Below are 14,190 nucleotides of genomic sequence, written 5' to 3'. Positions count from 1 at the left end.
ATATTTATTGAAAAATTTTATGTGGACCCACACAGTTTAAACCCACATTGTTCATTGTCAGTTTTCTCCTTTATTTTGTGGAAGTAGTGAAATGCATTGACTGACTTTCAAATGTTAAATTCAATCTGTTATTCTTGAAGTAAACTAAATATTATCATGGCATTTTATTATCTTTTATATATTAATGAATTTATAGGTATGGCTATTTGAGCTTAAAGTTTTTTTTAAATTTTAATCATGTATTTAATTTCATAGTAAATTCAGGGCTATTTCAATATCTACTTCTTCTTGTGTCAGTTTTAGAAAGTTGTGTTTTTCTAGTAACTTAACCATTTCATTTAAGTTTTCAAATTCATTGTCATAAATTATTCATAGTTTTTTTCTTTCCATGTCTGTGAGATCTCTAGAGATATCACCTTTTTCACTAGCATATTGATTTTGTGCCTTCTGCCTCTCTTCCTTGCAACCCTCCCACCCACACCCTGGTGATCTCTCTTGCCAAGTCTTTATTAATTGTATTAGTTTATCCGAACCAACCTTTTAGCTTTGATAATTATCTTCACTATATTTTTCATGTCCACATCATTAATTTTAGCTTATATTTTATTATGCTCAACTTTTTTGCTAATTTCTTGATGCATAAATTATGAAAAATAAATTTAATACCATAATGTTTCTCAGACAAAATTTTGGAGGCATTATTCAAGTTTTTATATATTATTATAAGTTTTTATTTATATATTTTAGAAATATATATTATATATATATAAATATATATATACAAATATATATATAATATATAAATATATATATATTTATATATTATATATTATCAAGTTTTATATATTTATATGTATAAAATACATTTTAATTTTTCTATAGTTGAAACTATTTTCTAATTGGCTTTGTGATTTATTCCTTACATATTAGTCATTCAGAAGTGCATTGCTTCATTTTGAAAATTATGGATATTTTCTAGTTTCTTTCTCTTCTTTTTGATTTATGGCTTGCTTCCACTGTTGTCAGGGTGTGTACTGTGGATGATATCAGGTGTCTGAAATGTTTTGCACCTTATTTTATGCCTCAGCATATGGCCATCTTTCATAAATGTTCTATGAGTCTTCAAAAAATTTCATATTTTGTAGTAATTAGCTCCAATGTCTTGAGTATGTTAATTAGAACATACTTATTAGCATGTTGTTCAAATCTATATCTCTACTGGCATTTGCCTTTATACACTATAGATACAAATCCCTTATCAGGTATATGATTTATAAATATTTTCTCCTATTCTGTGTGTTAACTTTTTATTTTCTAGATATTGTCCTTTGAAGCACAAGTATTTTGTTTTGTTTTTTAATTTGATGAAGCCCAATGAAGTTTTTTTTGTTTGTTTGTTTTTTGCTTTATTTTTATTTTGGGGATTTTGTTTTGTTTTGTTTTATTTTGTTTTGTTTTTTCTTTTGCTTGTGCTTTTGGTGTTATGACTAAGAAACCATTGCCTAATCTAAGGTCAGAAAGATTCACGCTTATGTTTTATTCTAAGAATCTTATGGATTTAGTGCTTATATTTAGGTCTTTAGTCCATTTTGAGTAAAATTTTTTATATGGTGTGATGTAGAGGTCAAATTTCATTATCTTCCTTGTAGATATACTGTTGTCCCAGCATCTTTAGTTAAAAAGACTATTTTTCCCCCACAGAATGGTCATGACCCCTTGTTAAAAATCAACTGACCATGGATATATGAGTTTATTTCTAGACTCTCAATTCTATTCCATTGATCTCTATCTTTATGTCATTTTCACACAGTATTGATTACTGCATATGTATAGTAAAATTGAAATTATAAAGTATGAGTCTTCTAACTTTGTTCTTCTTTTTCAAGTTTGTTTCAATTACTTTGGATCACTTGCATTTTCATATGAATTTTAGCATCAGCTTTACAATTTCTGCACACACACACACACACACACACACAACTCCAGTTGGGAAATTGACAGATATTGTTTTAAATCTACAGATTAATTTGGGGAGTATTGCCATCTTGACAACATTAAGTCTTCCAATCCAGACACAGATGTATTTCCATTAATTTAAGTTTTATTTAACTTCTTTCAATTTAACTTCTTTTTGAAGTGTTAAGTATACAAGTCTTATACTTCCTTTGTAAAATTTATTTCTATATGTATTAGATGCTATTCTAAATGGATTTTCTTAAAATCATTTTCAGATTGTTCATTCCTAGAGTAAAGAAATACAGCTGATATTTATGTATTCATCTTTTATTCTGAAACTTTGCTGAACTCAATTTATTAGTTTTAATATGTTGTTTTTCTTCTGTGTGCATGTGCAAGCAAATGTGTGAATTCCTTTGGATTTTCTATGCATAAGAGCATGTCATTTACAAACCAAAGTAGTCTCATTTTTATTTTGAAGACTGGATGCCCACCCCCCTTTTTTTTCTTGTCTAATGGTCCTGGCTAGAATGTCCAGAACTATTTTGCATAGAAATGATAAACAGATTCCTTTGTCTTGTTCCTGATCTTAGAGGGAAAGTTTTCAGTCATTCACCATTGAGTATGATGTTAACTATGTGTTTTATTTTTTTTTAATAAATTTCCTTTACTAGGTTGAGAACATCCCCTCCTATTCCTAGTTTGTTGTGTGTTTTTATTGCACAAAAGTGTTAAATTTAGACAAATGATTTTTCCACATCAATTGAGATTGTCAAGTGCTTTTTGTCCTTTATTCTACTAATACAGTATATTCATCCATTGATTTTCATATATGGAACATTTTTGCATTCTTAGGATAAATTCTACTTGGTCATGGTATATAATCCTTTTTATATATTGCTGGATTAGGTTTACTAGTATTTTATTGAAAATTTTTGTGTCTGTATTTATTGTTTTGTATTTTTTCTTTCTTTTTTTTCTTTAGTGATGTTTTTGTCTCATTTTTATATCAGGGTAATGCTGGCATCGTAAAATGAGTTTAAAAATGTTACCTCATATTCTGTTTTCTGGAAGTGTTTGTGAGGGGTTGGTATCAATTTTTCTTTAAATGTTTAGTGGAATTCACCAATAAGGTCATCTTCTCCTGAGTGTTTCTTTGTGGAAAAATTTTAATTACTAATTCAATCTTTTTATTTGTTATAGGTTTATTCAATTTTTAATGTCTTTTAGTCAGTTTCAGTAGTTTGTGTCTTTCTGGGAATTTTTTCATTTCATCAAGTTTATCTAATTGTTGGCATACGGTTTTCCACAGTATTCTCTCATGGTTGTTATTTCTTTAAGGACAGAAGTTATATCTCCTCTTTCATTCCCTTTTAATAATTTGAATCTTCTTTTTCCCCTTAATCATTCTAGCTAATACCTTGTCATTTTTTGTTGAACTTTACAAAGAACTAACTTTTCAATTCATTGATTTTCTCAATTTTTTAAATCTATTCAATTTACTATGCTCAATACTTATGATTCCCTTTCTTCCACTTGTTTTGGTTCTGTATGTTCTTCTTTTCTCTAGTTATTCAGATGGGCAATGGGGTTGAGATCTTTCTTCTTTTTTTTTTTTCTTTTTTAGTGGTACATGGGCCTCACTGCTGTGGCCTCTCCTGTTGTGGAGCACAGGCTCTGGACGCACAGGCTCAGTGGATATGGCTCACGGGCCCAGCCGCTCTGCGGCATGTGGGATCTTCCCAGACCGGGGCATGAACCCGTGGCCCCTGCCTCGGCAGGCGGACTCTCAACCACTGCACCACCAGGGAAGCCCTTTCTTCTTTAATACAGGCAATGTAGCTATGAACTTCCCTCTAAGCACTGCTTTACCTGAATGCCATAACATTTTGTATACTGTTTTTGTTTTCATTTATTTGAAAGTATTCCTATTTTACCTTGTGATTTCTTTTTGACCCAATTATTATTTTAAATTGTGTGGTTCAAATTGCCTATGTTTGTGAATTTCCCAAATTACTTCAGATATGATTTCCAATTTTATTCTATTTTTGTCAGAGAACATACTTTGTAAGATTTCAGTCATTTTAAAGGTATTGAGACTTTTTTTTTACTGTCCTAACATATGACCTATTCTGCTAATAACACATTTGTCCAGTTTTTGTTTGCTGTGGAATATCTTATTTTCTCCTTCATTTGTAAAAAATAGTTTTTCAGGATATACTTGCTTGGTTGACAGACTTTTGTCCTCTGGCCTCCCTGGTGTCTGATAAGAACACATTATTAATCTTACTGAGAAACCCATGTGGCTGCACTCTCTGGCCATCACTTCTTTAGAAACCTCCTGTGCTCCTTTGTGTTTCTCCTCTGCTCTCAATCCCACAATGTGTATGTTTGCACACTTGATGGTTTCCACAGGCCTCTGTTCACTTCTCTTCATTCTTTATTCTTCCTGTTCTTCCAACTGGATAATTTCAATTGACCTTCCCTCAAATCCATGGAATTCTGCTCAAACCAGCTGTCAAGCCTCTTTAGTAAAATTTTCATCTTAGTCATTATACTTTTCAGATTCACAGTTCGTATTTAGTTCTTTTTTCCCCTAATTTATATATATATATATATATATATTTTCTGTTTGGTGAGACATGATTCTCATACTTTGTTATTTTGACATGGTTCCCTTTAGTTCTTTGAAAATACTTAAAATAGATTATTTAAATGTGTTGACTATTATGTCCAATGTCTGGGTTCCTAAAGGATAGTTTCTATTTACTGCTCTTTTTCCCCCTGTGTTTGGGCCATACATTCTTGTCCCTTTGCATGTTTCATACTTGCTTTTATTGTTGAAAATTACATTTTCAATCACATAACATGACAGTTCTAGAGGTCAGACCCTCCCCACCTGCACTGTTTTTTGTTGTTGCTCTTTCCTGTTGTCTGGATTTGTTTATTCACTTTTTAAACTAATTCTGTAAGTCCGTATTCTCTGTCATGCGTGGCCACTGATATCTCTGCTTAGGTAGTTTAGTGGCCAGCCAATGTCTGAACAGAGATGTCCACAAGCTTCTCAGTCTTTGCTGAGGGTCTCTGTGTGTGGTGGGGCACACCTTCAACAGACAGCAGGCAGGTTGCAACTCTGCCTCTTCCCTCCTGCTTGTGCAGAGCGTTGAGAGTAGGAAAGGTGAGAGTTTACAGCGTCCTCAGCTCTTTCTGGAACACAGGCATAGCTCCAGACACATGTCTGTCCATATTCCAGGAACTATCTTGGAGTTTCTAAATCTTCCATGGACATCTCATTCCCTAGCTTTCTGGGTTGGTCTAACAGTTTCACCAACTGTGATCTACTGCCTCAAACAAGCTCAGTGTTCAGCAATTGTCTGTAATTGTTTTCAGAATTCTCCACTGGGAAAAAGGCTGTCCTGCTGGGTGAGCTCCAAATCGAGTCAAACAAAGACAACCTCATGAGTGAGTCTCCAAGGGAACTACCAGACAAGTCAAACGAGGCCAGTTCTTGGGAAAGGAGTTTGAAGAATCTTCCACATTCTTCCTGCTCCAGTCACCGCCAGGCTGCTGTTTACCACCATGAATATGAGCTATTTGTTTTAAAGCCAACTGTAGAACTTGGGGGTGGGGCGGGAAGAGGATGGAAATAGGGTAAATTAAAATGCCCACAGCTCACTCTTCCTAATGAGATTCAGATGTGTTTTGTTTTCTGCTTTTTCTTGAATAAACACTCTCTGGTTTGCTACAAGCCTTTGGTTAATTTCCAGAGTTTTGAAAAAGTTGATGCTTGTAAATTTTGTACAGTGCTTGCCTTGGTTTTATGGGTGAGACAATTTTCAGAGGTCCTTTCTCTGCTGCTTTCATTGACATTCTCTTTCCTGCCATGGCTTTTGAAGGTTTGTGTCACGTAGCATAGAGTTCTATTTTGGCAGTTGTTTTCCTTCTACATTGAAAATATGTCATATATTATATTCTAGTTTCCATCATTTCCATTGAGAAGTCAGCCATCAGTCTTATTGTCTTAGTTTTGAAATTGGTATGACCTTTCTTTCTGACCCCTTCAAGATTTATTTATTGTTTGTTTGTATTTGGTGGTTCACTCTTCTGCTAGATATTTGAGGTGTGTGGGAGCACTTTTATTGTCACAACGACTGGGATCATTACTGGCATTTGTTGGCAAAAGTCAGGGATTATATTGATAAAATGTCTGTACTGCATAGGAAAGCTCCACAATGCCGTAAAGAATTCCTGTCTAAAGTTCCAATGATTCCTCACCGAAAAATTATGGCAGATGTGAGTTCAATGACTGGAGAGAAATCTGTCCCACATTTGGACCTCCAGCCTGTCGCATTTGAAACCTCTGGATGCTCCACTCGTGGGACTGAGGTCCTTAATTCAAATTTCCAAGGGCAACATGAGCTCAGGATCTGGGCAAATCCGGTCTCTAGAAGAAAGTCCTCAGAGGTTCCTACTGCTGTGTATCTTGGGAAACCACTTAGAGACAAACAGAGCAGGAATTAAAATATACTTTCCCTCAGAAATTGGCAGTCAGATGGAGGGAGGGATAGAATCCTTGTCCCAGAGGAGACAAAAGATCATATTAAATCCCACAAGGCACTTCTGTTCTGAGATGCCTTGATGAACCTCACAGTGGAGATGTTGAGTGGTGGGATCCAGAATTCAGGAAAACACCTGACTTGGCCAGAGTAGATGGAGAATGATGTAATGATTCCACCTCTCACTACCAAGTAAAGGATAAAACTTAAAAAGCCCATCCACAGTTTTCCAACAACCAACTCTCTCAGTTTTATTTCCATGGAGGCGAAGATGTACATTCTTCATGTACAATACATCCTTCAGTTTGAGGAATTTGTAAGGGACAACGTTCTGAAAGGGAAAGAGCTCTCTAAAACCACCTCATGCCTCCTACAATTCCTAACTATTAACCTGAGGTCAATTCACTTCTCCCTTGTGAATTCTGAACTCAAGCTAAAGAGGAATATGAACGATGAGATATTTTCTGTGTGTCATGTTAGTGAGATGCTCATTTTCCTATGAATATTGTCCTTTCATTAAGGAAGTAGGGAAGAGCTGAGATGCTCAAAATTTTCTCACTGATGTAATTCTTCAAGGGAAAAAAGCAAATAAAAGTATTTCCTATGTGGTCAATAGTCAGTTTTCATATTACCACATGCTTGCGGAATGGATTTCTGTAGATAAATTCCTGGGGTTGTAAAAGTGCTTAGTGAATCATTTTAGACAGATAAGTGTATCGTTTTATGGCAGTCTCAGTGGCCACCCACGAACCTGGTGTCATCTCCAGAGAATTGTGTTCTCTGGTCTGTTCACCTTCTCAGCCCAGAGAGATATATTATCCGTGTTACATAAAGTCAGTCTGTTCCAGTGTCCTATGACCCTGCTCCCGAATACATGTATTTACTTCCGGCTGTCTGAACCAGTCACCTGAAATCCCTCCCCCACATGCATGCTCACTGTCACCCCTGTGCCCTCAGTGTCTGGAGACTTGTATTCTTGCTGCTTTCTTAGGAGAATAAATGCCATATTCCACGTCCTGCAAGCCAGCCCACTAGGGGAAAGGGCAGCTTTTGTAACTCAGGAGTGCTCCCAAAATTTGCATAGGTAATTAGATTTCATCGTGGCAAGAACAACAAGACCATTTAATGGGGAAGAAGAGGGTTTTGAATAATAGAAACTCCTATTAGGTGAATTTATGAAGAAACTGTGAAAAGTCATAACAATAATGTGTACCCTTCAGTACATCCTACTCAGTGAATAGATAAGTGGTCCTGAATCATTTATGCCAACATGCAGGAACCTGATAAATTTTGAACAAATTTAATTGAAATCCCCCCTGGAGTGAGTGTGAAAGGAGGATTAAATTTAATGGTCTCATGAGCGTCGCAGCACTAGATGGTTCCCTTCTGAAGACTCTCTTTTTTCCCCCCAAAATAAAAGATTCCAAACCTCAATCAGAACAGATGTGAGTTTAATCACATCTCAGAAATGAAAAGCATGTGACTTTGAAATGTAATGAGACTTAAAGAATATGTCTAACAAGACAAACCATACATTTAGCTTCATTTTAATATTGGGATACGCGAGAGGTGAGCCCTGGTAGGAAGATCACATCCCCTCTTGGGGAGCTGTGCCCCCCACCCCCCCTGCATCCTGTGAGCCTCACACACGTCCTGAGCAGGTTAGGGGTGTCTGAGCTCCATGGCAGGATGCCCACAGCATCACCTGGCCCCACTGCGTGGCTTACTCAGAATTCACCACTTTTCAAACTTACTGGTTACAAATTCTTGATTGGCAGGTTAGCGGACTGCCCATCTCCATGGTCTGCAAAGGCAGCTGGCTCCTCCACACCTTGGGAAGGTTGGGTGGCACGAATTCCTTGAAATCCAAACCACTCCGTCTGGTAGGGAGCCTCGTGTGATCTTCCAGAAGGACCCAGAATCCATATCAGTGGCAGAGAGGGGGCATCCACTTCTGCAATGGTGGTCTGTACTCTGAATGACCAGCAGACTCAGGGTCTTCTGTCTCCCACACGGGGAAGTTTGCACATCCTGGGAGAGCGCAGTTTCACCCTCCCCCCACCCCCACCTCTGAGTGTGGTCGTGGGTGGCAAGCCGTCCTCTGTCTCACAGAGGTCCCTGGTGGTTGGGGGGTCTACCCCTCGCTGACTTAGAGCTGATGGCCCAGGGGCTTCTGGTTTCTTTTCTGAGCCTCAGTGGATGCTGACACGAGCAGGAAGGGGCTGGAGCTCGTTCTTTCAATCAGGCTGGTGCCCAAGTCCAGTGGGACCTCCTGAGGGGGTGCTGAGAACCCACGCTTTCTCTCACTCAGGGGTCCTTTGACCCTCGGTCAGGAGCTGGTCTGTGGGTGCTGGATTGTAACCCTGAGAAAACTATGCCTGTTAATGGAATGAGGGGTGTCGTGACCAGTGTCTTAGCTGGTTGGGGCTCCTACAAAGGAAAGCCACGACAGGGCGTCTTAAACAACAGACATTTCTTTCTCCCAGGTCTGGAGGCTGGACATCCACGATCAAGGCACCTGCAGATTCCGTGTCTGGTGAGGGCCTCCTGCTGGTTCACATATGCATCTCCTCGCTGTGTCCTCACGTGGAGGAGGGGCAGGGAGCTCTCTGTTATCAGGATACTAACCCCATCATGAGGGCTCCACCCTTGTGACCTCGTCACGTCCCAAAGACCCCACCTCCTGACACCCGCTCATTGGGGGTTAGGATTCAACTATGCAAATTCTGGGGGGACTCAGATATTCAGTCTCTAGCAACCAGGAAAAGGAAATGAGGTGATTAGAGCCCCAACCTTCATTTCAGCTGAGGTTTCCGTAAACAAAATGAATCATTTCTACAGGGAGCAGAATTTAAGACAAAAACAAAAAATAGTTGCTGCTGGTGTCAGGGAGAGACCGGGAGCTGCAGCTCTGGGAAGGAGTCCACGACGGCCTGGGCGCCTGTGGCGGGGTGGCGGGTGCTGGGGCCACGGTCAGGGGGCTGGGGGGGCGTCCTGCTTGGCCCCCCAGGAGAGGTGGGAGGGAGGGGCTCTCCCCAAGGGACAGTGCCGACAGCACCACGCGTGGGCTGCTTGTGGCTGCGTGGACCACACAGGGCCGGCCTCACCCGCCTTCACAAACAGGCGGTGGTGGCGTTAGTCATGAAGTAACACGTCTGAGGAAGAGAAATCAAATCACCACGAAGGAGCTGCGGACTCTCTCATTTCAAGTCTGGGTTTCCATGTGAATTCCAGTTCAACAGAAAACGAGACAGTTTTTTTAAAAGAATCCTTTCCACAGCCTCTGCAGTTTTTATTTTCCATTTTAATTTCCATTTTGCAGATACTGCCCAATAAAGTCTCTCTCCCTCTCCCTCTCTCTTCTTTCTGTCTCCCCCTCTCTCTCTCTTTTGTCTCCCCACCCCGCCTCCCCATAAATATGTATTTGTCTCTCTTTGTGGAGTCCCTCCTATGATATTCTGAAGCCAGCAGGGTCCAGCACCTCCACACAGCAGAGTATTTTCCATCATGAGGTGGCCTCTCCAGCCCTGCAACAGCACAGCCGTGTAAGAAACATGAGGTGTGAACAGCTTCCAGAATGTTCGCTGAAACGCCTGAGGGCAAATTAAAGAGGACAGTTCTGGGTCCTCTTCTCCATAACCAAGCTGGGCTCAGCCCAGCCGAATTCACCAGTGTTCGTCCCAACTCCTGCATTTCAACTTCATTTCCAAATATAAAGCCTTCAGCTGCGTTAGGCACTTTGATTTCTCTGGATGTCAGGCTTGGTTTTCAAATGTAAATGTGCCCCCAGGTTAGTCTCAGTAAGTTACCTGGCGTGGGACCAGGAGCACACCTGTCAGGTGTGGCCCTGTCCTCCTCCCTCCGTGTAATCCTTCATGTCTCGTATAAAAGACACCCTCCTGCCTGGAGTTGAAAGCAAAATTATTCTCAAAGGAATTTATGACAAATACAATAATTCCTTTTAATGCAGGGATGTTTTATCTACCAGCACATTAAGTACATATGCTACCAGGAAATAACCATTATGTCTATGATTCCCATATTATATTTAGAGAACACAATGAATCCATTAATTGGAGCGAGAAATATATGGTTTCCTCTGCACAGCTCCTCTGATGCTCATCGGTGGAAAAACGTTGGTACCAGACCTTCATCTCAACCTACGACCCCTTTGACAATGCTGCAGTGGCATCTTTGGGGCAAGTCCATCTCCAGGGGGAAACTCCATGGTTGTTAACATCTTTAAGGGGCCTTGTGGATGGAAATGGCTTCACCAAGCCCTGGCCGAGGTCTTCTTCCTTCCTAAATTTCAGGTCACGACAGTTTGATTTTCCCCTTGGGACGTTAGAAATCGCTCAGATTCAGTCTTTTACTAACAGAATGGCGGGGGGCTGGTGTCAACCTCCCCTCCCCCAGGCACCTTAAGACCTCCTAGGGATTTCTATTCTCACCTGAAGCTTCACTGCTGTATTTAAAGTCCCCAAACCAGGTGTTAAAAAGAGCCTGGGAACTCACAGTTACTCATTCTTTTAAAGAAGAGACAGTAAGTCAGGCACAGCTTGACGGTAGGCAGGTATTGTGTAACTTCCTTCTTCTCCCAAAAATGTGTTACAGTGTCTTTCCACATCACAGGCCTTCCCCAGAACCTCTCTGAGAGTCTGTGCTGTAGTCCCTGCACAATTCCCGCTTGCCTATCAGACTTTCAGATGGTTCCATTTTTCCTCATTATTATGAGAAATGGTCCAATGGGCATGTGACCTTCCTTTTCAGTTCATAATATATGGGGAACATTTTTCCCGGCCATAAATTTTACATGCATATATGATTTTAAATGTTCTGATTATGAAATCAGCAATTTAGAAAATAATAAAGAATATATATATATTTTTTTAAAAAAAGGTCTTCCCTGGTGGCGCAGTGGTTGAGAGTCCGCCTGCCGATGCAGGGGACACGGGTTTGTGCCCCGGTCCGGGAAGATCCCACATGCCGTGGAGCAGCTGGGCCCGTGAGCCATGGCCGCTGAGCCTGTGCATCTGGAGCCTGTGCTCCGCAACTGGAGAGGCCACAACAGTGAGAGGCCTGCGTACCGCAAAAACAAAAAAAATCTGTAATCTTACTTCCTAAGTCCATTTTAAACTCATCAGGATAGCTTCATCCCCAGACCTTTTTATTCCACCATCCCTGCCACCCCCCCAAAAAGAATTATTTTAACATCCTGTTGCTCCACGGGGTACTTTCCAGTTGGGTGTCATGTGGCCACATTCTGTAACATCCTAGAGTGTGTATATGTCTCCCCAGACATTTTTATTTTTTCAACAGAAGGCTCTGCATATTATATTTATTCAATTGATTTTTAAAAATGTAATTGAAATAGAGTTGATTTACAATGTTATGTTAGTTTCAGGTGTACAGCAAAGTGACAGGGAACTATCCTCAGACCTTTCTTAATATATATATAGATATTCAAGCTTTCCTCTTTTAAGTTTGGAACAATTATGTGGTTGCCTTTTTAAAAACATTCTACTGTTTGAATGTTCATGGTCTGAGACATTTTGCGTGCCATCGTGTGGGGTTTTACTACATGGACACACTGTACCATATCAATCCTTGCCCAATGGGTGAACTTCTAAGCTATTTCACGTTGCTGTTATGAACTGCATTGCAATGTACATGCGTGTGCATAACTCCACTTGGCATTTCTAATTATTTTCATAGGCTGTAAGTCACAGGAGGTGATCCCTCAGTGTAACCAAACAACCTGGTATGAAGACACATTAGACAGGGGGCTCGTGTTCCGTCCTCCGAGGAGAATGGGCTTCGGAGGGGCTGGTGCTCTGCTGGGACGTGGCTCCAGGGAGACTTCCTGTGGCTGAAGGGCCAATGCCTCTCATCCTCTCGCCCGGATGCTTTAAAACCAAAGTAAAATAAGCGGAATCTGATTATTCAGTAAAATAACCTGACCCAGGTAAATATTTCATCCTTCTCAGGAGGGCTGTGGGTCAAGTCAAACGAAACCAACCAACAAAAATGAAGACATCACTGTAGAACCCTCAGTTTAGGACTCTGTGAACTTTGTACATGAGGAGTGGTGGCCGGTGGACACTAGAAGGACAGAGAATCAGAAGTAAACCCAGAAGGGGTGCACGTGGTGCTTTGTCTGGGTCTTTATAAGAAAGTATCTGAATCGGGGTCACACTTTTTGGACAATTTCTGTTGTGACTTATGTATTTCCACATGGCCCTTCTAGATATTTTATGTTCAAGGCTGTGTCCTTTGGGACAGTTACGATGACGAGAACTGTTGGAAATACACGTGAGTCCACTCTCATTTTCATCTGCTGTTGGTGAAGAGAAATCAAGGATTAAGTGATAACTGGGACAGCCATTTGTTTGCTCAACATTTTTAAAGATTACTTTCTTCAGAGCAGAACGAACTGGAGCTAGCCATTGGCCGCTGGCTTTGGACAAAGAGAGGCTTTGCATGATGCAGGTGAGTGGGAAAGGTGTGCTTCTGCTCCTGGGAAAAAGTCCTGGGCGGTGGGGCGGGGGGTAGTTTCTCCTAGAAGCTACTTCCGGGGACTTAAAATAGTTGCAGGGGACACAAGGAGCTGTGATCCACAGATAAAAATCTACACTGTGAAAGGTTTGATAAATGTCTGTTGATCTTGCTGTGCAACTGCAAATTCAAGTCTGCATGAAAATAGAGTGTCTCTTTGAAGATCTTCAAAGGCATCCCTTCCATTTTCTGAAGCTGTTTATGAAAAGATGGCTATTAATGTGCTCTTATGGGAGTGGTATTTTACCTGGGCCTTTGTGTTAAAGAGTTCAAGTACATAGGAGACAGATCGTCTGAGAGTGCCTTAGTTATTACACGAGCTTGAACTCTCCAAGGACCCTGCCCTGGAGTAAGAGTCTAAGCTTCGTGGCACAGCGCAGTCTAGAGGGTTAGGAAGAGAAATATTAAGGGCTTTTATGATTTTTAGCACCATCTGTGCTGTGTTCTTGACTGTAGCAGAATTGCTTCCACCCGTGAGTGTGTGTGGTGCTAATTCTTGCCTGTGATTTTACTTAAGGATTCTGTGGATATGACGCCACACGCAGGCAAGGCTGACAAGTCTGTGCTATAGCAAAGTATGAGATTCCACGTGATTCCAGGATTCCGATCTTTTTCATTAACTGAGCTACGGCCAGATTAAAATAATGTTGCAAAAATAGGTTGTGTGGGTGGTACTTCCCCTGGCAAAGTAACAGGTCCCGAGGTGGAGCCATGACCAGGAAAGAAAGAAGCACTTAACTGAAAACTAAAACAGAATGGTGCATTGTTTTGCAGAAGAGAAATGGAAGTCCTTTAGGGCTGGCTTTCTCTGCAAGTGTGTTTGCACAGTGCACAGTGCACAGTGTGTGACTTTGCCTGGAGTTGTTAGGAATGTGAACACAGTCTGATTTGGGAGCTTGTTCTCCTGGTCTCGTCGCTTTTGACCTCAGAGTCCCAGCCAGCCCACGGATCACTCTGGGTCCACCTGACAAAGCACCCCGCCGTTTCTCCCCAAGTACCGAGCCCACACCTCCTATATTTTATCCGAAAGCCACATTTTTCATAGAAGAAGAAAGTTCCTGTGCAAACATACTAACCACCTATGTCCTGAGTTTGCTTTGCTTGCTTTTGTTAACAGGAACCC

Source organism: Monodon monoceros, unplaced genomic scaffold (assembly GCF_005190385.1).
Source record: "Monodon monoceros isolate NGI ecotype Baffin Bay Population unplaced genomic scaffold, NGI_Narwhal_1 Super_Scaffold_12, whole genome shotgun sequence".
Classification (NCBI taxonomy): Eukaryota; Metazoa; Chordata; class Mammalia; order Artiodactyla; family Monodontidae; genus Monodon; species Monodon monoceros.
The sequence above is the reverse complement of the archived record's forward strand: the minus strand, read 5'-3'. Positions refer to the sequence as shown.